At 44.5% G+C, this 25709-nt stretch overlaps 1 protein-coding gene across 1 annotated transcript in view; it reads left to right on the top strand.

Moving 5' to 3' along the window:
- LOC144770010 (uncharacterized) overlaps window positions 1-25709 on the top strand; it is a 248672-nt gene that overhangs the window by 88007 nt on the left and 134956 nt on the right. The window lies entirely within an intron of this gene.

The following is a 25709-nucleotide window of genomic DNA, read 5'->3' as shown; positions in this document are numbered from 1 at the left end:
ATTTTAATTATAAAATGTACGTCCACCGATTCCGTAACTGTTAGACACCTTAGTTCTTGCAACCTAATGGCCCGCCCGTTACGTTCCTCTACAGTGTAAATGTCTATTCATCATATACGATTACAGTTTGCTCTGTGGCAGGCCCACGTGGTTATAGGCTCGTATTTGTATAATGAAATTTTCTCAATAAAGGTTTTTAAAAGAAAACATGGTAGTAGTATATACATTGGTAAAGTTTTTAATAATAGTGACTGTTTTAGAATCATTAAAAGGCAAGTGAAATAAAGCAGACCAATTACATGAAGGGTAAAAGGTATAATACGAAGGAACGCAGTAAAGATAAATGGTCAAGGGCTGTTGTGTTTTCTATTCCTGCAACATAAAGTGATCGATAAGAATCTCATATTCAGGCGTATCGGCGACTAAGACAGCAGGTCGACCCTCTTTTGCTCAACGGCTCCGTCATGGGACGAAGAAACGCTCTTTTTCTCGAAAAAAGAATATATTTTACTTGCAGGACAGTTGTAAAATTTCCGGGAAAGTACATTAGCCTGGAACATTATAACATATATTTAAGAAAAAATAATGTTCGGAAGTAATGAAAAGCGTAATTTTTAGGTCATATGACCAAGCCTTTCATCATTACAATAAGAAAAGTAAAATGAACCAATGAAAAGTTTTATTAACAAGTCACATGACTTGTTATGCTTAAGTTACGCGCTGCGCGCCCCGGATGACTTCCGGATGCGCTAACGCGGCGCGTCATATGACGCATTACGCGACAACGCAGGTACAGAATATAGTCAAAATGTCTCCACCAACCAGCGGTCGGAACACAACCCCTTTCAGCAGGCTAAATAGTTCTGTTAAATGAAAACAGAAGGGACAGGCAACAAGAACCATCAGTCAAAGAGGGGAGAGCTAGTTCTTCTCTACCGGGTTACATTGGGGCGCTACCGGAACTGATCGAATTGGTAGTCTACAGTGTTTCTGGATGTTTCAGACTAAAGCTGGGGTTAGCATGAGAGCAGCACCATTTCGTAGCTCCGTCGTGGTCATTCCGCAACCAATCATGGCAGCCGTTCTTTATCGTTATTTTGGGCGGGGTGGGTGGCGGAGCCGAGTTGTTTTGCAGCCATCATTGTGTGGAGTTCAGTTCATCTCACTAGTTTTGTATTTGTCATGAGGGGTTGTTCCTAATGTTTCTATTTTAGCGAGGTCAAAAAGAGATCCCATTAGTGGCCTACTGATTTTGCTCGATTCCTTTTCTTTTTTTTTTACACGATTTTTCGTTATCTGCAAAGACTGAACAGAGTATTGCGACTCTGTGTTTGTTTGTAAATAGAGAATGAACCAAAGAGAACTAATTCTAAAACAGTAAATACTTGGATAACAATCAATCAAATGGAGAGAGAAGCAGGCACGACGGATTACAATGGGGGCAAAGACCTGCGTTAACTACCTTTCACTATCTGCAAAGAGAGAGTACTCCTAATAGAAATGAGGGGGGGGGCACCATTCAAAGCAGATCAGTGTGCATAAACACGAAAATGTTTTCACTTACCACGTACTTGACATTCGACAGCTTATGATATTTGCTATTAAAAAACCATTGAAATTCACTGAAAAAACCATAGGTTATAGACCATATATAGTTAGGAATTAGCATTTACAAAACCTTGAAAATTCACTGAAAAAACCATAGGTTATAGACCATATATAGTTAGGAATTAGCATTTAAAAAACCTTATTTTACTCACACAAAACCATTGAAATTCCATATATAGTTAGTTGCACTAACTATATATCGCGCACCTGCAATCCACTGCTGATCATGTCACATATTACATCATTCATGACATGGTCAGTGACATCACTGATGACATCACTGATGACATCTCAAATGACATCACTGATGACATCACTGATGACAACATCCAGTGACTGTATGTTTCTGTAAAGTTAAAATATATCTTACATATTGAAGAATGAGTGGATGTATAAGTGTCTGGATGAAGGATTTAGTAGGTGCGTGACTGACTGTATGAGTGAGTGATTAAATGTGTCTCACTGAATGCATGGGTTAGTGACTAAACTGTCTTAATTTGTGCATCATTATGTCTGTTGTTCTGTAAACTGCTGCATGTGTTGATCATTAGCTATACGAGAGGCTATATGTGTTATTAATTGCTTGCCCAAGTATTTCTATGGGAGATTGAGTTTGTGTGGGGGTGGCTGGAAGGTGTGTGACTCTATGCATAGATGTGTGAACAGTTTATTCACTAGGTGTATGAGTTCAAGAGTGCATGTGGAAACAGCTACATGGGCAGTTGACTGTGTGCATGAGTGTATTGATGAGTGAATGGATATCTCAATGCTACATGTCATAGTAAGTACATATGTAAAACACAGTACATGTGAGAGTTGGCATATATAAATAACTGTGCATGAGAGCCACCGAATGAGTGAGTGGTTGTATCGATCATTGTGAACTTGTATCAGGGATTGTATAAGAGAGTAAATATGTGTTAGTATATGTTTCAATAAGTAAGGTGTGTTTAACTGTATAGTTGAAGAAATGGAGATGAGATTGTTTCTTTGCATGACTGACTGGGTGTGTGAGTAACTCCATGGATGAGTGGAAGTGTGTGAGTGTCTGTATACACTGAGTGTATCTAAGGTTATATTAGAGTCTGAAGAGGTTTATCGTATTAGCACAAGAATGATGTCAAATGAGATGTCATCAGTGATGTCATCAGTGATGTCATTTGAGATGTCATCAGTGATGTCATCAGTGATGTCACTGACCATGTCATGAATGATGTAATATGTGACATGATCAGCAGTGGATTGCAGGTGCGCGATATATAGTTAGTGCAACTAACTATATATGGAATTTCAATGGTTTTGTGTGAGTAAAATAAGGTTTTTTAAATGCTAATTCCTAACTATATATGGTCTATAACCTATGGTTTTTTCAGTGAATATATATATATATATATATATATATATATATATATATATATATTCACTGAAAAAACCATAGGTTATAGACCATATATAGTTAGGAATTAGCATTTACAAAACCTTGAAAATTCACTGAAAAAACCATAGGTTATAGACCATATATAGTTAGGAATTATCATTTACAAAACCTTGAAAATTCACTGAAAAAACCATAGGTTATAGACCATATATAGTTAGGAATTAGCATTTAAAAAACCTTATTTTACTCACACAAAACCATTGAAATTCCATATATAGTTAGTTGCACTAACTATATATCGCGCACCCGCAATCCACTGCTGATGATGTCACATATTACATCATTCATGACATGGTCAGTGACATCACTGATGACATCACTGATGACATCTCAAATGACATCACTGATGACATCACTGATGACATCATCCAGTGAATGTGTGTTTCTGTAAAGTTTAAATATGTTTTACATATTGAAGAATGAGTAGATGTAGAAGTGTCTGGATGAAGGATTTAGTAGGTGCGTGACTGACTGTATGAGTGAGTGATTAAATGTGTCTCACTGAGTGCATGGGTTAGTGACTAAACTGTCTTAATTTGTGCATCATTATGTCTGTTGTTCTGTAAACTGCTGCATGTGTTGATCAGTAGCTATATGAGTAACTATATGGGTTATTGATTGATTGCCCAAATATTTGTATGGGAGACTGAGTGTGTGTGTGGCTGGCTGGGAGGTGTGTGACTCTGTGCAGATCAATGTGTACTTGTATCAATGATTGTATAAGAGAGTAATTATGTGTTAGTATATGTTTCAAAATGTAAGGTGCTCTATGTTTAACTGTATAGATTAGAAAATGGAAGTGTGATTGATTCTTTACAGGACTGACTAGGTGTGTGAGTAACTCCATGGATGAGTGGCAGAGTGTGAGTGTCTGTATAGGTGTATGAGTGCATATGATAGTGTTGTAAAGATGAGTGATTGTATGTATGAATGATTGTATGGGTAAATGAGTGAATGTGTGTGTAAACATAGGAATCACTGAGTGCGTATGTAGTAACTAGTATTGGTGTGTCAATGGTTTCAAAAATTATACTCTGTATTTAACACTGGGTGTAACAGAGGTTATATTAAAGTGTGAAGAGATGCATTGTATTGTCACATGAATGATATCATCAGTGATGTGGTCATTGATGTCAAATGAGATGTCATCAGTGATGTCATCAGTGATGTCATTTGAGATGTCATCAGTGATGTCATCAGTGATGTCACTGACCATGTCATGAATGATGTAATATGTGACATCATCAGCAGTGGATTGCGGGTGCGCGATATATAGTTAGTGCAACTAACTATATATGGAATTTCAATGGTTTTGTGTGAGTAAAATAAGGTTTTTTAAATGCTAATTCCTAACTATATATGGTCTATAACCTATGGTTTTTTCAGTGAATTTTCAAGGTTTTGTAAATGCTAATTCCTAACTATATATGGTCTATAACCTATGGTTTTTTCAGTGAATTTTCAAGGTTTTGTAAATGCTAATTCCTAACTATATATGGTCTATAACCTATGGTTTTTCAGTGAATTTCAATGGTTTTTTAATAGCAAATATCATAAGCTGTCGAATGTCAAGTACGTGGTAAGAATTTTTTTTTTCGTGTTTATGCACACTGATCTGCTTTGATTGCTGCCCCCCACCCCTCATTTCTATTAGGAGTACTCTCTCTTTGCAGATAGTGAAGGGTAGTTAACGCAGCCCTTTCCCCCTTTGTAATCCGTCGTGCCTGCTTCTCTCTCCATTTGATTGATTGTTCTCTTTGGTTCATTCTCTATTTACAAACAAGCACAGAGTCGCAATACTCTGTTTAGTCTTTGCAGATAGCGAAAAATCGTGTAAAAAAACAAAAGGAATCGAGCAAAATCAGTAGGCCACTAATGGGATCTCTTTTGACCTCGCTAAAATAGAAACATTAGGAACAACCTGTTGAAAATAGCAATGCGTATGTATATAAGCGGCGTTCATTTGTGTTCACAGTACCCCTTGTTGATTGTTTCAATCGAGCATTGAATTGTTCGAAGTTAATTCTCTTAACGATCTTCTCTACCTGCAAACGAGGAAGAATAGGAATATTCTATCTCCCTTTGCAGATAGTGAAGGGTAGGTAACGCAAGCCTTTAACACGTCGTACCTATTTCATTCCTCATTGATTGATTGATTGTCCGAACATTGACTGTTTGGGAATTAGTTCTTTTTGGAGGTATTCCCTGTTTGCAAATAAACGTAGGAAAATCTTTGCAAGTAGTGAAAGGGTACGTAATGCGGACCGTTCTCCCCCGTTGTAATCTGTCATGCCTATCTACTCCCCACTGATTGATGCACCTTTTTCACCCGGACCATTTACTAGAGATACGTCATCTGGCCCGACCAGAGAGCACCCCTAGTGAAAAGGACATATGCAATAATAACGAAGTGATCACTGTATCCTGTTAACAGAAACTTTACCATGAAACAACCTGGAAAGAAAAAAATAGGAAAACGAAAATCAGTAGGCCACTGATGAACATGAACTTTTATTAAACAACTAACAAAGAAACGATAACATAACGTAATGATAAAACCTATTAATGTCCTAGAAACAAGAAAACGTTAAAATATGCCAGTGGTGAGAGACCAGAAAAACAGTAAGAGAAACCAAATCACCCCTCGCTGTCCCACCGCCTGCCACGCCAAAAAAATCGATAGACTAGGGAAAATGCAAGTCAGTAGAACATCCACCCCCACTCTGGAAACTTCCAAGGTGGGGCAGGGTTCCGGCTACGCCCAGCCGGGAGCAGCCCATATAAGGCAGGTCCTGCTGCCACGCCTCGGCCAGGAGATCCTAACGTAGGGTGTAGCCGGAGGAGAGGCCGAGACCAGCGGGACCCGGCCAGGGGATTGCCTTTACAACGCTGAACAGTTGCAGGGGGGGGGAATGTCTCCTCGACCCTCCCCTCTCTCTCCCAGTCCGGCCGCGGTGGCCCTTGAGAGTTGCAGGTAGTCTCGCCACATGCTCTTCCGGTCCGACCACCAACGGTCGGGGGGCCGAGGCCGACGGGATCCGGCTGCAGCCGATAAACCAAGAAACCCGTTCATGGGGCCAGAGCCAGGGGCGTCCGGCCGACATCCACCGGAAGCCCGGCCCGAAGACGGACGGGACACTTCTTTCTTTTATAATGGCTGCGACAACACTGGGGGGGGATGTCTTGCACATGCCTCCGACCCCCCCCTCGTCCTCATCGCCTGGTCCGGCCATAACAAATCTCAAGCGAGACGCCGTGGGGTGCACTGGGAGGGAGAGACGGTGCGAACAGGCCTCTCCCGCCTCCCCAGGTGGAGACTTCCCAGCTGCACCCTCAGCGCTCCAGGCGGTGGCATCCTAACAACTACAGTGCTGCACAGTTTCGGAACGACCTAGATAACGGTTCTTCCACTGTGGCCATGCTGCAACGTCTCGCCCGGCAGGGTGGAGCCCGTCCGCTCATGTGACCCCGCGATCGCCGGTAGCTGCCGAACTCTCAAAATGGCGGTCGACCTGGCAAGAGCGGGCCCAACATAAAGAAATGGCCCGGTCACTGGTTGACTCCACCACCGTAGTCCTCCACGACCTTGAAGATTCTAGAGGAGCCGCGGGAGTCTCCGACCCCCGATGGGGAATGACTGCCATGATCGCCCGTGGAGTGACGAAACTGTATCCGCGGGACGTCGGCGCTCCCATGCTGGCGCCAGCCTCACTTTGAATTACTACAATCCTGCAGACCTCACTTCCGGTGAAAGCACAGTGTGACCCGGTAGGAAAAATTATTGCACCCCCTCCCCTTTTTGACTGATAGTTCAAACCACCGATCCTTTCCTTTGCCCTTTTAACGGAACTTTGGACTGCCTCCCCCTCTTTTACATTTTCTAGAGAAAACAAAACATTAACCACTACATTAGCATAGCAGTTGACACCAGAACTGTTTTCAAATTGAAAACCAACAACATCTTCAACAGAATCCTTTTTGTTTCTGCTGTGACCCTGCTACAGCACAGGCATTGTCCCCAGCAGTAATTCTGCAATGCCGGTAAGAATAGCTGTGGTGCCTACTGGACTCACTCACCCCCGCGGCGCCCCACGCCGTTTTTTGCTGGGCGGCAACTTACTAGACATCACTTTCGTGCCATCTAGATTTCAGCGCGTTCTGCTGCCTTGGAACTATTCGCACAACAGACCGCTACTGACAAGAATATTTCATTATTGGTGCTGTCAATTTCAATAAATCTATTGGATAATTAAAAAGAAATTGCCACGGTCTCTTCGTTGTTTAAATGTTTTTACTGTTTTTGTTTTGTTGTATATATTTATATGTTATTAAAGTTTTATATTCCTACTACTTTGTTGGAGTGCTATATATTTTTAATGTGACACATAATTGTAAAAACTTTGATGTACAAAGAGTCATTCCTGGAATCTTCCGCTTCAGGCTCGGTCCCCTCCCCAATCACAATACAGGATGGTTTTCAGATAGTAGGAACACGTGTGGTGTGACGGATCTCATCGAGTGTGGGCCTTGATCTACTATAACTCCTTTGAAGAGGGGTGATTCTTTACAGCTGGGGCCATAAACAACATCTGCAGGGCTAGCTGATAGCCTGGACAATCGGACACAGAGAAAGAGGAGTGTCAGAGGGTGCGGTAGTGAATAGGGCGAAAGGGAGGTGTCGGGCGGGCACAGAGTGTGATTCTCAGGGAAGAGCAGCGCAGATGGGGGGAGGTTTATTGCCCATGCATAAGACAGAGAGCGGTGGTGACCAGTGCCTGGGGGAGATGCTTACGAGGGTGAGGAGCCATGCTACGAATCGACAGCGTGCAGAGAGTGGGTCTGGTCAAGACATCTAAAATGGCTGCCGTGCACGACAAAAGTGTGGCATTTCAAAAAAGGCAAGATGGCGCAGACAATGTTTTTCAACACTTCCTCATTTCCTTCGAATCGAACGTTAACAGACGTTGGGGCATATTACCAAAGTTAAGCGATATTTATCGCTAACGATGCTTACCAACCAATTTTTTACCACTAAGCATCGTCAGAAATTATCGAAGATAAACCTTACTATTATCAAGGTTTATCGCAAATGCGATAATAAACGGCCGCAATGCATGAATATCGCTAAAAACTCAGCGATATTCATGCATTACCGAGCTAATACTCTTAGCCATGTTATCCACCTCCCATTGGATAACATGGCTAAGAACTGCTCAGGGCAGGTGTTACTTTTTGGAGATATTCGCGCTTAGCGCGAATATCTCCAAAAGTTGGTAATAGGAGATAGATATCTTGCATGTTGTAATGCAAGTTATTGTGGTATATGGAACTCATACCATAATCTCTCAGGAAAGCAGAAACTGATCCTTTTGGGACCGCCTAAAAAGGCCTAGGGGGTGAGGAGTACTCTACTTTGCCCCCTTTTCACGTTCCGAACTATTTTATTTTACTCTCTTCTGTAATTACACAAAATAGCAGCGATAAGATGCATCGGAGACACACAGTGAGAGAAAGGAGGCCGGAGATGAAGAAGACATGTCAAATACACATTGGAGATAATATAGTGGCAGAAGGGAAGTAAATATGAGTAAACTTACCATGTAACATAAAAATGTTGCACTCTATACTATAAGTCTCATTTTATACTACAATCACTTCGCTACAGCCTCATAAATTAAAAATAAAAATGAATAATGTCTCAAACAATTTTTGATTTCTAAATATAAATTTATTCTTCAGAATTTTCTAAATTTGAAAGAACTAGTAACATGTCCTCATCAGCAATGTCCTCATTAAAAGTCTCCAATGATGATTCTTGTAACTCTATGGTCTCCAAACACTCGATAAATTCGCCATCAAGAGATTGATCAAAAAAATCATTCAAGTCATCTCCTCCTTCTGACAATATTTCATTATTGGTGCTGTCAATTTCAATCAATGTAGTGGAATCATTCAAGTCATCTCCTCGTGACAATATTTCATTATTGATGCTCTCAATTTCAATCAATGTAGTGGAATCATTCAAGTCATCTCCTCCTTGTGACAATATTTCATTATTGGTGCTGTCCATTTCAATCAATCTAATGGAATCATACAAGCCATCTCCTCCTTGTGACAATATTTCATTATTGGTGCTCTCAATTTCAATCAATGTAGTGGAATCATTCAAGTCATCTCCTTGTGACAATATTTCATTCTTGGTGCTGTCCATTTCAATCAATCTAATGGAATCATACAAGTCATGTCCTCCTTGTGACAATATTTCATTATTGGTGCTCTCAATTTCAATCAATGTGTTGGACAATTCAAAAGAAATTGCCACGGTCTCTTCATTGTGAGCCATTTTATTTTGAAATTGCTTGCTGTAAATTGCAGAAAAAAATAATCACTTTCATTTATCGTCTTTAGTAATACATAATATAAAACTAACTTTATCAAGTATTTAGTATAACAGAAGGACTGCAAATAAATAACAGAAAACATTTTTCAAATTATCTTCAAGTGTACAACATAGTTCCCCATACAAATTAACAACTCACCTTTTTAAAAGTAGCAGAAGTGTTAGTACTGTGTAAATCAAACACCAGAAATTCACCACCAAAAATTCCTCACAAATGTACCTCAGACAGTAGTATCACAAAATGGCTGTGGTTTCCTCTCATTTGACATATATACATAACCAATTAACTTTCATCACACACAAATACAAAACCAAAGTAACATTTTAATTGGTTCTAAATTTCAACACTTTCAAATGTGTTTTCCCCATGCAATTTTCCATAGGACATTTACATACGTCTACAGCCTGAATGGCTGAACGGAATTACACCAAACTTGGCAAAATGGTACATCAAACCTAAGAGGTCAGGAAGGATCTACTATGCCCCCTTATGGTCATTTCCCCCTTCGCTTTGGCCTCCTCTTGTCTCTCAATCCTACCGAGGGACAAGATGGCGGCCGCTACGGACTGTTTGGAATGTTGACAGACGCCGGAGAACCAATCAGCTTCGCAAAGCTCCGTAACGCGAAAAGTACGCGAAGCGGAGCGCTGTTACAGATATATATCTTTTTTTCAACGTTAATTTCTCAAAATCCACTGGAGCACATATATTGAGACCTAGCAAAGGCACATCGGGCTACCAGTCCCTAATATTTTGCCAAGTTTCGTGCAAATCCATTCAGCCGTTCGATTATTATTATTTTGTTTTTTTTTTGCCCCGCGGGGCCCTTTTAAAACCTCCACATCAAACCTAGGGGGTCAGCGAGGATCTACTATGCCCCCTTATAGTTATTTCCCCCTTTGTTTTGACCTCCTCTTGTCTCTTGATCCTACCGAGAGACAAGATGGCGGCCGCTACGGACTGTTTGGAATGTTGACAGACGCCGGAGAACCAATCAGCTTCGCTTCACAAAGCTCCGTTGCGCGAAAAGTCCGCGAACCAGAGCGCTGCCCGGTCCGCTGTTACAGATATATATCTTTTTTTAAACGTTAATTTCTCAAAATCCACTGGAGCACATATATTGAGACCTACAAAAGGCACATCGGGCTACCAGTCCCTACAATTTTGCCAAGTTTCGTACAAATCCATTCAGCCGTTCGGGCTAAAAGTGAGGCCAACTGCCCTATGGAAAACTCAATGTTAAAAACACGTTTTGGGACCCCCCTTTTTTCTCGGCCCCCCCTTGACGAACCCCCCCCAAATTTTCAAGGGCTGCTCAGAAACAAAATGTGCCATTTTCCTGAAAATTTCAGCCAATTCCGTCCACAAACGCCAAAGTTCTTAGACATAGAATTTTCAAAAAACCCATAGAGAAAAAATCCTAACTATATATACCTACTGGCGACCGCCAGTAGGTAATATATATAACCTACTGGCGGTTGCCAGTAGGTATATATAGTTAGGATTTTTTCTCTATGGGATTTTTGAAAATTGTATGTCTAATAACTTTGGCGTTTGTGGACGGAATTGGCTGAAATGTTCAGGAACATGGAACATTTTGTTTCTGAGCAGCCCCTGAAAATATGGGGGGGTTTCGTCAAGGGGGGGCTGAGAAAAAAGGGGGGTCCCAAAACGCGTTTTTCCTATGTTAATTTCCATAGGGCGTTTGGCCTCACTTTTAGCTCGAACGGCTGAATGGATTTGCACGAAACTTGGCAAAATTGTAGGGACTGGTAGCCCGATGTGCCTTTGCTAGGTCTCAATATATGTGCTCCAGTGGATTTTGAGAAATTAACGTTCAAACAAATATATATATCTGTAACAGCGCTCCGGGTAGCGCTCCGGTTCGCCTACTTGACGCGTAACGGAACTTCGCGAAGCGAAGCTGATTGGCTTTCCGGTGTCTGTCAACATTCTAAACAGTCCGGAGCGGCCGCCATCTTGTCTCTCGGTAGGATCGAGAGACAAGAGGAGGCCAAAACAAAGGGGGAAATTACCATAAGGGGGCATAGTAGATCTTCCCTGACCCCCTAGGTTTGATGTGGAGGCTTTAAAAGGGCCCCGCGGGGCAAAAAAAAATTACAAAAATCCTTTTTTTTGCATGGGGGAGCGCCCGGTACGCTTTTGTGCAATGGGCGGTGGTAATCTAAATGATGAGGGGGGGGGCAGCGTTCAAAGCACATCAGCGAGCATAAACACGAAAATGTTTTTATCTACCACGTACTTGACTTATCTCTCTGAGATGCATTCCCTTGTGTCTCGGCAATGGTAGTCTGTTCATTACATAGATCGCTCGAGGGCGGTAGTACAGACCGCGCGTAGGAAAGGGTAAAAAGCCAGGGGTATAGGAGTATGTAACAAGCGAGCCATTTAATTGAAAAAAACTAAACGTGACAAACGGTTGCAGGATCAGTGAAGGTTGATTTTTTAATTGAAAGTATAACAGGATCAGCTACAATAAAATCGTCCATACGCACACCATGGACGAGTATCATGGGTAACATTACTTCGAAGCTTTAATAATACAATAATCAATAATGAAAAATCGACATCAATAGGGTTGTCCGTATGCCCAGTAAGTACCTTTCCCCGCACGCCATGTGCACAAAGACCGCATATATCCCCCATAACGTCAAGGCTAAGTAACTAGAACGTCATAGGGAGTTGCAAGTCGCTCCCATACTGGCGCCATTTTGGTCAAGGCCAGGCAGGTCCAGAGTATAGTTCAATGTCTCCAATAAGTAGCGGCAGGACCAGAATCCCTTTCGGCAGTTCAAAAAGTTCGTTAGCGCCAAAAGAAAGAACAGGCAGCATGAACCATGACTGAAAGGCGAGGGAGGCAAATTCTTCCCTACCGGGTCACGCTGAGGTCCCACCGGAGCTGATCAAGTTGACAGTCTACAGTGTCTCTTAGTAATTCGGACAAAAACTGGCGTCAGCATGAGAGCACTACCATCTTGTGACAATGTTGTGGCCACTTCCGGAGAGCGGGACAGCAGGCGTATCCCTCCGCCGATGCACTGAATCAGCCTCCCTCACGGCACCAGATGTGGATAAGGTGGCGGACACCCGTGGCAGCGGTATATCCATGGGGGATAGTCGAGCAACAGTGGCGGTTGCCCCCATCGGAAGCCCCCATCGGAGCGGGTGAGACTCAGCTGGCCGAGCGAGGCACTGTGCCGCAAGAGGGGGCGCAACTGAGCTGGCCGAGTGAAGCGCTGGGGTGCAGCTGAGGAACCTCCACCTGGGGAGGTGGGGGTGGCTCGTTCGCGCCGCCTCTCCCTCCCAGTGCATCCTACGCCGTCTCCTGGCGCAGGTATATGTGATGGTCGGACCAGGCAATAAGAGGGGGGGGGTCATCAGGAAGGCATTCACCCCCCCAAAAAAAAGCTTCAATTAAGTTGAATGGCTGCAAGAGCCCCGATTACACCAGCAGCCCTGTTAATATGACGATCTTGGGAAAAGTTCCTCTGTTGGATTGCAATGGCTGCAGTGATGGTCTTGGGAAACTGCTTCCAAAAACTCTAAAGGCCACGAAAGCTTGCTATGTTGTTCCTTTGGAAATGCGGTGCTGGGTGATGGAAGTTATTGAAGAGTTGGCAGTGGTGTTTTTTGTGGATTTTGGACGCTCTGCCACAGTCCATTCGAGTTCCAGGGTAGACCAGAGTCGTTCTAGTGGACCAGGCCCAAATCCGGGGAGTCGGCCGCCATTTTGAGCGTTCCGCAGCAACAGCCGCTCTTCACCCCGGACACCGGAGCGGGTCCCCGGCCATCCAACCGAGTGGAACGCCAATGGCAGTCATGGTGCAGCTGACCGGGTAGTGAAACGCTAAGGCTCGCCCTGCTGCAGCTGACCGCGGGGACAGGCCTTTGCGCGTGGTGTCGCCCCCGGACTATTTGCACAACGGTCCTCCACCCCTAGGCCGCCACCTATGCTACCTCGACAGGAACAGCGTCATGCATTTGGTTCGATGTTGCAGCAGGCTGCTATGTAAATAGTTATTTAATAAAAAGTTTTACCGTGTTACTTTGCTGGTGTGTTGTATATATTTATAATATTTGCATAGGGTTTGTCGTTATTTTGGGTGGGGTGGGCGGCGGAGCCGAGCTAACTTCTCTTATTTAGTCAGCACATAAATTTACTTACTGGTGCGCATTATTTTGGGTGTACATTTGGGATTTCGGTTGGGGTTGGGTTCGTCGTACTGAAATAACACTTCAAGTTTCTGGTGTAGGCTACTCTCCCATTCACTAGCTCCAGAGAGAGTCGTTCCTAAGTAAGGAAAGTGCTATATTTTTTTTCGTCCTTCACATGCGGATACCATGTTCGGGCTTATTTTTCTCATTCCATTAACCGTTTGATCACCGCCTCAGTCATACAAAAAGCATTTTTTTATTGACCCAGTCGTGCGCCACACATACTCATTCAAACCGTACAAATCAGGGCCCATGCGCACATTCATACCATACAATCTTTCACGCTCCCAGTGATGGTCTGCACTCCATGCAATATCTCATAGCGCTTGTCTATGTCTTTCCCTACATGGAGCACGGTGCGGTCCATGTCCACTCCATTCTTCAGTCGGAACTCCGATGTAACCTACAGAGGAGAAAAGAAAAGGGGGGGGGTACAGCATTCAGAGCATGTCAGCGCGCGCAAACACGAAAAAGGTTCTACTTATGTATCAGACTAGCTGCAGGAACGTGTGCTACAACAGATCTTGGCTATCCCTTTCGCATTATTTTTCTGTGTAACATATCCTCCCCTTTTTATGATGCAAAAAAATGTTTCATTTTGTTTGTCTCTAAATTCGAGTTCCCTCTTCGTGTATTTGTTTCTCAATTAGTCGTATTTTATGGGACAAAATACCACACCTTACATTCGGCAGATACCTTAAGCTACGGTCGACCATTTTCTAATAATTCTGGAAAAAGGGCAGGTGTGACGGATACAAATTTCAATCAATCCAAAATTCAGGCAAAGGGTCTGCATTATCTGTTTTCTATTGTTTGGGAATAACAGCCACTATTCAAAAACCCAACAACCTAGACGATTGTTATGACGCTGATTCCATACTTCCTTCGAAAATTGTTTATTGCAAAAATGTCAGTATACAAATACGGGCCTACAACCACGTGGGCCGGCCACGGAGCAAACTGGAATCGTATATGATGAGGGGACATTTACACTGTAGAAAAACGTAACGGGCGGGCCATTAGGTTGCAGGAATTAAGGTGTCTAACAGTTGCGGAATCGGTGGACGTTAATTTTATAATCAAAGTACGACAGGACCAGTTACAATGAAATTATCTAGATATACATTTCCGGGCAAGTACCATGAGTAACGTTAATTTGAATTTTTAATAGTACAGTAATCAATAATACATCAGAACTTAATATCAATATGGATGTCCAAATGTTCAATCAGTACCCGTCCCCGCCCGCCATGTGCTCCAAAACTGCATACATATCTCGTGATATCAAGGCTGAGCAACCAGTACACATCAAGGAGTTGCCAACATGTGGGATACATATTATCCAAATAGAAGCAGTTACCTCGAGAATGTTTGTCTGTATGAGGTTCTACAAAATTACATATTCAAGAGGAACATCAAAGAAGATATTGATAAAGGAGTGTATGCTGTAATTGGAAGTGAGGGATGTCTGGTCATTTTGAGGAGGCCGGGCAGGTCCAGAATATAGTCAAAATGTTTCCACCAAGCAGCTGTCGGACCAGAACCCCTTTGAGTAGTCTAAAAAGTTCAGTTAAATGACAATAGAAGGGACAGGCAACAAGAACCATCAGTCAAAGAGGGGAGGGCAAGTTCTTCCCTACCGGGTCACGTTGGGGCTCCACCGGAACTGATTGAATTGGTAGTCTACAGTGTTTCTGGATGTTTCAGACTGAAGCTGGCGTCAGAATGAGAGCACCACCATTCCGTGGCTACGTCGTGGCTATTCCGCGAGCAATCATGGCAGTCACTCCTCACCGGAAGCCTGCGGGAGTCGGGGGCCCTGGTGACTCTTGTAGAATCTTCAAGGCTGAGGGGACGCTTTCGGGAATGGGGCCCATGCCCTAGCAGTCAAGCGTCCGAGTTACAGGGTTGCCCAGAGCCATGCTTGCAGGCCAGGCCCAAGTCTGTGGAGGAGACCGCCATTTCGTGAGCTTCGTGGCAGCCGCCTGTCGCTGTTCCTCAAGAGTGGGTGCAATTCAGTCGGATGGCGGGTGAGACGCTGTAGCCGCAAGAGTAGGCAAAACTCAACCGGCTGAGTGAGGCACTGTGCCGCAAGAGCGGGCGTAACTCAGGTGGCCGAGCGAGGCACTGTGCCGCAAGAGCAGGCGTAACTCAGGTGGCTGAGCGAGGCAGTGTGCCGCAAGAGCGGGCGTAACTCAGCTGGCCGAGCGAGGCACTGTGCCGCAAGAGCAGGCGGAACTCAGCTGGCCGAGCGAGGCACTGTGCCGCAAGAGTGGGCGGAACTCAGCTGGCCGAGTGAGGCACTGTGCCGCAAGAGCGGGCGGAACTCAGCTGGCCAAGCGAGGCACTGTGCCGCAAGAGTGGGCGGAAGTCAGCTGGCCGAGCGAGGCACTGTGCCGCAACAGTTGGCGCAACTCAGCTGGCCGAGCGAGGCACTGTGCCGCAAGAGCGGGCGTAACTCAGGTGGCGGAGCGAGGCACTGTAGGTCTTCCTCTTACAAAGATGAAAGTCAGAGTGAGGAAACAAGGAGGGGTTTTCATCATTTGGGACAAAAAAAAAGTTCTAAACCAATGAAAAGTGTCATTTTTAGGTCACATGACCTAGCCTTACATCATTAGGAAACCAAAAGTGAAATGAACCAATGAAAATTTTTATTAACAAGTCACATGACCTGTTATGCTTACGTTACGCGCTCCGCGCCGCGCCCCGGATCGCTTCTGGGAAGCTGCGCTTCGCGCATCGGGTGCGCTAACGTGGCGCGTCATATGACGCATTACGCGACAACGCGATACTACAATAATTCTGGATGTTACAGACTGAAGCTGGCGTCAGCATGAGAGCACCTCGTGGCTACGTCGTGACCGTTCCGCGAGCAATCATGGCAGTCGCTCCCCACCGGAAGTCTGCCGGAGTCGGGGGCCCCGGTGACTCTTGTAGAATCTTCAAGGCTGAGGGGACGCTTTTGGGATTGGGGCCCATGCCCTAGCAGTCAAGCGTCCGAGTTCCAGGGTTGACCAGAGCCATTCTTGCAGGCCAGGCCCAAGTCTGTGGAGCCGACTGCCATTTCGTGAGCTCCGTGGCAGCCGCCTGTCGCTGTACGGCAAGAGTGGGTGCAATTCAGCCTGATGGTGGGTGAGACGTTGTAATAGCAAGAGCAGGCTCAACTCAGCTGGCCGAGAGAGGCACTGTGCCGCAAGAGTGGGCGTAACTCAGCTGCCGAGTGAAGCGCTGGGGTGCAGCTGAGAAACCTCCACCTGGGGAGGTGGGGGAGGCTCGTTTGCGCCGCCTCTCCCTTCCGGTGCACCCCACGCCGTCTCCTGGCGCAGGTAGGCACTGTGCCGCAAGAATGGGTGTACCTCAGCTGCCGAGTTAAGCGCTGGGGTGCAGCTGAGAAACCTCCACCTGGGGAGGTGGGGGAGGCTCGTTCGCGCCGCCTCTTCCTTCCAGTGCACCCCACGCCGTCTCCTGGCGCAGGTATATGTGATGGTCGGACCAGGGCACCGCAGGACGTGTCTTCAGGTCAAACGGATTGTGGGACAAGGTCCAGAATGGAAGAGTCACCAAAAGGCAAAAAGTTCCGCCGGACCCCGGGAGCCGGCCGCCTATGTCGGGGGCGATCTCAAGCCACACCAGGGCAACAAGACTTGGGGAGGGGGCAGGAGCCAAGCGCCCCTTCCGAGTCCGCGCCACCACACCGCCCCTCGGGGGCCTCCGTCAAGCGGCTCAGGGAGGCACCGCAGGCAGCGGTTCTTCAGATCAGTGGTCACACCGGCAAGGCTCCCCTCCATCAGCAGCGATCGTTGGCGCTGTGGTTGCGGCTGGAGGCCCCGCATAGTCAACGCCCCGGCCTCTCCATCTCGTAGGCCGCAGAGTAGTCGGGGAGAAATCCCGGGAACGGCGGCATGTATTTGGATCAATGTTGCAGCAGGCTGCCATGTAAATAGTTATTTAATAAAACGTTTTACCCTGTTACTTTGCTGGTGTGTTGTATATATTTATAATATTTGCATAGGGTTTGTCGTTATTTTGGGCGGGGTGGGCGGCGGAGCCGAGCTGTCTCGCAGCCATCATGGCGTCGAGCTCGGTTCCTCTCACTAGTTTCATATTTCTCATGAGGGGTTGTTCCTAATGTTTCTATTTTAGCGAGGTCAAAAAGAGATCCCATTAGTGGCCTACTGATTTTGCTTGATTCCTTTTGTTTTTTCGAACGATTTTTCACTATCTGCAAAGACTAAACAGAGTATTGCGACTCTGTGCTTGTTTGTAAATAGAGAATGAACCAAAGAGAACCAATTCCAAAACAGTAAATGCTTGGATAACAATCAATCAAATGGAGAGGGAAGCAGGCACGACGGATTGCAACGGGGGCAAAGGCCTGCGTTACCTACCCTTCACTATCTGCAAAGAGAGAATACTCCTAAAAGAAAAGAGGGGGGGCAGCGTTCAAAGCACATCAGCGTGCATAAACACGAAAATGTTTTTACCTACCACGTACTTGACATTTTAAAGCTTTTGATATTTGCTAATAAAAAAACATTGAAATTCACTGAAAAAACCATAGGTTATAGACCATATATAGTTGGGAATTAGCATTTATAAAACCTTATTTTACTCACACAAAACCATTGAAATTCCGTATATAGTTAGTTGCACTAACTATATATCGCGCACCCGCAATCCACTGCTGATGATGTCACATATTACATCATTCATGACATGGTCAGTGACATCACTGATGACATCTCAAATGACATCACTGATGACATCACTGATGACATCTCAAATGACATCACTGATAACATCTCAAATGACATCAGTGATGACATCTCAAATGACATCACTGATGACATCTCATTTTACATCAATGGTCACATCACTGATGATATCATTCATGTGACAATACAATGCATCTCCTCACACTTTAATATAACCTTTGTTACACCCAGTGTTAAATACAGAATATAATTTTTTTTAAATTGACACACTAATACTAGTTACTACATACGCACTCACTGATTCCTACGTCTACACACACATTCACTCATTCACCCATACAATCATTCATACATACAATCACTCATCTTTACAACACTATCATATGCACTCATACACCTATACAGACACTCACACTCTGCCACTCATCCTTGGAGTTACTCACACACCTAGTCAGTCCTGTAAAGAATCAATCACACTTCCATTTTCTAATCTATACAGTTAAACATAGAGTACCTTACATTTTCAAACATATTCTAACACATACTTACTCTCTTATACAATCATTGATACAAGAACACATTGATCTGCACAGAGTCACACATCTCCCAGCCAGCCACACACACACTCAGTCTCCCATACAAATATTTGGACAATCAATCAATAACCCATATAGCAGCAGTTTACAGAATAACAGACATAATGATGCCCAAATTAAGACAGTTTAGTCACTAAACCATGCATTCAGTGAGACACATTTAATCACTCACTCATACAGTCAGTCACGCACCTACTAAAACCTTCATTCAGACACTTATACATCCACTCATTCAGTTGTGATGTGATGTCATCAGTGATGTCATTTGAGATGTCATCAGTGATGTCATCAGTGATGTCATTTGAGATGTCATCAGTGATGTCATCAGTGATGTCACTGACCATGTCATGAATTATGTAATATGTGACATCATCAGCAGTGGATTGCGGGTGCGCGATATATAGTTAGTGCAACTAACTATATATGGAATTTCAATGGTTTTGTGTGAGTAAAATAAGGTTTTATAAATGCTAATTCCTAACTATATATGGTCTATAACCTATGGTTTTTTCAGTGAATATATATATATATATACTCTTTCTGATGAGCTCAATGGCATCGGATCTCTGGCGCTTCTTTTGCGGTGCAGCTTCCACAGCGGAGCCAAGACGTAATATATACTTTCAACCCTCTTTTCCAAGAAGAATGGAGGCGCACTCACGGACACTTTCACGATATATTCTTTTATTTTCACATCGCACGGGTCGTCGCTTCAAACAACGCTTTTCAATCTCATCCGAGACCTTGATCAGTATATACTTTTCCAAATACTCATCATGTGACTTCCTGTTGCATCACAGGAGGAATTGTGGGACATGTAGTTTTTGTCTTTCAATTATTTTGAACTCCTTTATCATATAATCATTCCACAATAATTATATGCCACTGTGTATTGAAGAATGAGTGGATGTATGAGTGTCTGAATGGATGAGTTAGTAGGTGAGTGACTGACTGTATAAGTGAGTAATTAAAGATGTCTTACTGAATGCTTGGTTTAGTGACTAAACTGTGTGAATGTCTGTATCAGTCTGTCAGTTGGTGTGTAAGCGGCTGCATGGGTTGGTGAGTAGCTACATGAGTGTCTATATGCGTTATTGATTGGTTGTCTAAGTATCTGTATGGGTACCTGAGTGTCTGTGTGGGTGGGTAGGGGGAGTGTCACTCTGTGCATAGATGTGTGAGTGGGTGATTCACTGGGTGTACAGCTTCATGAGTGCATTTGTGAAGGGCTATATGGGTGGGTGATTGTTTGTATGAGTGTGTTGGTGAGTGAACGGATATCACAGTGGTACATGTGTGAGTAACTACATATGTGAAAGGCAGTATATGTTACTGTTGGACTATATAAATGACTATATGTGAGAGTGAGTGATTGTGAGAGTGGCTGTATGAATGAGTGTGTGCCTGGGTCAGTGATTGTGGAAGAGCATAAGTATGTGTTAGTATCTGCATGAATAAGTGAGGTGGTGTGTATACCTGTACAGGTGAGTAAATGGAAGTGTGATTGTTTTTTTGCAAGACTGACTAGGTGTGTGAGTAACTATGAGTGAGTGGCAGGTGTGTGAGTATCTGTAGAGGTGTATGAGTGCATTTTTCAGTGTCTATATTGATGAGTGACTGCATCTATGTGTGACTGCATAGGTGAGTGGATGTTTGTGTAGACCTATGAAGCAGTGAGTGGGTATGTACTAACTGGTATTGATGTGCCTTTGGTTTTGAGAACGGTAGCCTGTATTTTAGAGTCTGTGTAGCAAATGTTATATTAGGGTGTGTGGAGGTGCAGCAGATGATCACGTGGATGATGTCAGCAGTGATGTCATCAGTGATGTCATTTGAGATGTCATCAGTGATGTCATCAGTGATGTCACTGACCATGTTATGAGTGATGTAATATGTGACGTTATCAGCAGTGAATTGCGGGGGCACGAGTTATAGTTAGCAAAACTAACTTTAACAGCTGAATTTCTCTCGTTTTGTACGAGTGAAATGTCCAACTAACTATAACGTCCCTGAAACCTGTGTTTTTTCAGTGAATTTCTGAGGTTTTTTTAAATGCTAATTTCTAACTATAACGTCCCTGAAACCTCTGTTATTTTTCATTGAATTTCAAAGGTTTTTTAAATGATAATTCCTAACTATAATACCCCTGAAACCTATTGTGTTAATATACACACACTAACCCTAAATAAATTTCTAGCAATTATAGTTCAATTCCATTCACAGCTCATTTGAGATGTCATGAGTGCTGTCATGAATGATGTGACTGACCATGTCCTGAATGATGTAATGCCTGAGGTCATTAGCAGTACATTGTGGGGGTGTAAGTTTTAGTTTGCTCAGGTAACTATAACTGCTGAATTTCACTGGTTCTGTATGAGTGAAATCTGAGTCTAACTATAAATTCCCTGTAATCTTAGTTTTTTTATGCAAATTTCTAGTTTTTTTAATGTTATGTAAGATGCATATCACAATGGATGCTAGGGGCTTGGAAGCAGGGACTGGCCTGGCATTGTGCTGCCCCCACCCAAGCTTGCTGCTCCTGCCTCCCCTCCACCTAGGCATCCGTTGTCCAAGTCCACGCCCCTGCTCATTTATTACAGTCCTGTGTGGCCGTGGTTCTACCACTTGGCTACCCGCCTTCTCTGAACAGTTAGCTTGCTGCCCCATCCACCTCCTCCCTTTCCTCTGTTGTCTGAATCCATGCACTAGCCTCCTCCCTCCGGCACTTGCATGGTCTGATGTGCTGCCTCTGCCCTCCATTGCATGATGTCCAAGTCCCAGTCCACTCCTCCTGCCCTCCATTGCCCAATTCTATGCTCCATCATTGACCTCCTGCTTAGCCTCTGTGCTTAGCTTGCTGCCCCTACTCTCCTTCCCTCTGCCCTCCAATGTCTGTGTGCACGCCCCTGCTCCATCCTTTTTGACGACCATGTTCCATGGACCTGCCCCTCCTATCTACTCTGAGTGTTCAGTTGAGCTGCCATTCCCCTCCCACCTGCCTACTATTGTCAGATGACTGTAATCTGTCCCTGCCACCCTCCACCCTGCTTGTCCACGTTCCATGACCCTATCCCCTTCCTCCTGTCCTCCATGGTCCATTTTACTGTCACACCCTTCTGCCATCTCTGGTCTGTTGTGCTGCAACTGCTCCTCCTGCCTGCCCCGCGTGGACTGTTGTGAGACCCCTTCCCCTGAAGACTCTTGTCTGTGCCCAGCTCCTACCCCTCCCTTCTATCCTGTATGCCCCTGCCCCCTCCTTCTTGCCCATCATGGCCATTGTGCTGCAACTAACCCGCCCGCTTGCCATGCATGGTCGTCTGTGCTGCCACAGTCCCTCCCACCTTCCCTGTGTGGTCAGCTAGCTGCCTCTTATTATCTCCCACCTTCCCTCCATATTTTGTGTGTATGCCATTTTAGTTTCACTGTTGCTCTCCATGGTGTGTCTTGCTTCTAGTGCCCATCCTGCCTGACCTCTGTGGTCAGCGTGCTGCTCCTGCCCTGCCCCCTTGCCCCCATCCCTCTGTTTCCATGTGCAGACCCCTATTCTCTCCCTCCTGGCTTGTCGGTTCCATGGTAATGCCCCTGATCCGTCCCTCCTGCCCTTTATGGTCCGTTATGCTGCAGCTTTCTCTCCTGTCTGTCCATTCTGGTCAGCTAGCTGCCATTGCCTCTTTCCCCTCGGTTCTCTGTTGTCCATGCGCATGGTCCCGTCCCCTCCCTGTTGCTTTCTATGGATTGTTGTGCTGCACTCTCGTCCCGCATGCCCTGTGTGGTGTATTGTGCGTCTGCAAACCCTGATGCCTGTTCTGTAGGGTCAGTTTGGTGCACCTCTCCATGTCCCTCCTGTCCTCTATTATCCGTGTCCATGTCCCCACCCTAATTCCTCCTGCCTTCCATGATCCAATGTACCATACTTGCTAATATTTTGAACTTGGTAAGAGGGAGATTTTGAAAACAACTGGTGTATTTATTTTCCCCTTTGACTTACATTGAAAAAGAGGAAATTGTAGACAGGAGACAGATCAAATAAAGCCATTTTGGGCTTAAAACCATTGGACGTTTCCTGGCTGAATCGGGTCTGTTGGCAGGTATGGTTGTTCTACCACTTCCTCTTCCTTTTGCCCACAATAGTCTATTATATCGCCACAGCCTCTCTTGCCAGTCCTGTATTGTTGGCTTGTTGCCCCTGCCCCCTTTCCACTGCCCTCCATAGTCTGTTGTGCTGCCACTGCCCTTCCTGTCTGCCCAGTGTGGTCAGATTGTTGCCTCTGCATCCTCCTGCCTGCCTTCAATTTTCGGAGTCCGTGCCCCTGGCCTCTGCCTCTCAACAGTATCCTAATGAACAACTAGATTGCTAACAGTCTATATTTATTATGAAAGTGTGACACACCTGACGTCATCTTGATGTAATCAAAACTGTAATACCTGGAGCATTTCCTTTAGGAATTACAAAGATGAGAGGGTTTTATTTGCATCAAAGATGGCTGCCAGAAGTAGCACACTAAACATGAGCATAAATATGTATACAAAGAGAAGCGCAGCTGGTAAAGTGTGGTTGAACTGACACGCAGGCAGGATAGGTGTGGTAGATTAGCTATGGTGGTTAGATAGGTATGAGAGGTATGGCAGGTTAGATTAGTAGGTTAAGCATGGTAGATACAGTAGCTAGATATGTTAGGTTTGCTAGTTGTGGTAGGGTAGGTGTGGTAGATTAGCTATGGTGGTTAGATAGGTATGAGAGGTATGGCAGGTTAGATTAGTAGGTTAAGCATGGTAGATACAGTAGGTAGATATGTTAGGTTTGCTAGTTGTGGTAGGGTAGGTGTGGTAGATTAGCCATGGTAGGTTAGATAGCTATGATAAGTATGAGAGGTATGGCAGGTTAGATTAGTAGGTTAAGCATGGTAGATACAGTAGGTAGATATGTTAGGTTTGCTAGTTGTGGTAGGGTAGGTGTGGTAGATTAGCTATGGTAGGTTAGATAGGTATGAGAGGTATGAGAGGTATGGCAGGTTAGGTTAGTAGGTTACGTATGGTAGATAAGGTATATAGATATGGTAGGTCTGCTAGTTGTGGTAGGGTAGGTGTGGTAGATTAGCCATGGTAGGTTAGATAGGTATGAGAGGTCTAGCTGGTTAGGTTAGTAGGTTAAGTATGGTAGATACAGTAGATAGATATGGTAGGTCTGCTAGTCGTGGTGGGGTAGGTGTGGTAGATTAGCCATGGTAGGTAAGATAGGTATGATAAGTATGAGAGGTCTAGTTGGTTAGGTTAGTAGGTTAAGTATGGTGGACACAGTAGATAGATTTGGTAGGTGTGCTAGTTTTAGTAGGGTAGGTGTGGTAGATTAGCCATGGTAGGTTAGATAGGTATGAGAGGTCTAGCTGGTTAGGTTAGTAGGTTAAGTATGGTAGATACAGTAGATAGATATGGTAGGTCTGCTAGTCGTGGTGGGGTAGGTGTGGTAGATTAGCCATGGTAGGTAAGATAGGTATGATAAGTATGAGAGGTCTAGTTGGTTAGGTAAGTAGGTTAAGTATGGTGGACACAGTAGATAGATTTGGTAGGTGTGCTAGTTTTAGTAGGGTAGGTGTGGTAGATTAGCCATGGTAGGTTAGATAGGTATGAGAGGTATGGCAGGTTAGGTTAGTAGGTTAAGCATGGTAGATACAGTAGATAGATATGGTAGGTCTGCTAGTTGTGGTAGGGTAGGCATGGTAGATTAGCCATGGTAGGTTAGATAGGTATGGGAAGTATGAGAGGTCTAGCTGGTTAGGTTAGCAGTTTAAATATGGTAGATACAGTAGCTAGATATGGTAGGTCTGCTAGTTATAGTAGGTTGGTGTATACTAGGTTGATATGATACCCATGGGATATTTTGATTTATGATTACGAGAAGGCAGTTCAGCAGGTGTAATTGTGCTTAGGATACAAATCCACATAAAAATGTGCCTCGGCTGGAAACAAATTGGCCTTTTCATATTTTCCTGTACAGGATATTTCCCCCTTGCTTCCATCACACCAGTTTTAGGTATTTTACCTTCCCATTTTATGCTTGAAATGGACTCACTCCTGTCCATTTTATGGACATCATTTAAAGTTTGATGACAGTCTGGTGGCGGGGACATTTCCTCTGCCATCTTCCAGAGTTAGAGATGAGATCTGGCCCAAAGGACATGTCTTACCTCAAAGGAGCCTCAGACAGCTGTTGCTGTTAAGTAACAAAAGCTTTGCTGGGCAGCGCCGTTCATTTTGATGGCCATCTGCCAAACTTTTAATATATTATTATCCCAAAGTGGGAGTTTGACTTGAAAAAACAAAAACTAATGACCCCCGTTCCTTGGAAGTTACCCTCAGGTGTGAGGGTCATTCCTGTCTCTCTCCTCTATGCCACACCGTCTGGTGGTGATGGAGAGAGAAAAAGGACATTCATCTCTCCACTCTAACCAGTGCGGGTGTGTAATGCCCTTCCTCTGATGGCACCTACCGTCAGAGGAACCTTTCCATCACCGGGTCAGGTGGGGCTCCACTGACCTCAGGGTCTGCCCATCTCTGAATCAGGGGGGGACCGGAAGTTTGGAGGAGAGAGAACTACCCCACACGTGGTTCCTCCAAACTCTCAATCAGACCCAGTTTATCTCTTCGACCAGGTCTTAACTTCCTGCGCTCACCACCAACAAACATTCTACATCTGATGTAAAAGCACAGACGGGGG

Source organism: Lissotriton helveticus, chromosome 7, assembly GCF_964261635.1.
Source record: "Lissotriton helveticus chromosome 7, aLisHel1.1, whole genome shotgun sequence".
Taxonomy (NCBI): domain Eukaryota; kingdom Metazoa; phylum Chordata; class Amphibia; order Caudata; family Salamandridae; genus Lissotriton; species Lissotriton helveticus.
Note: the sequence above shows the minus strand (reverse complement) of the source record. Positions and strands in the feature narration are given on the sequence as shown.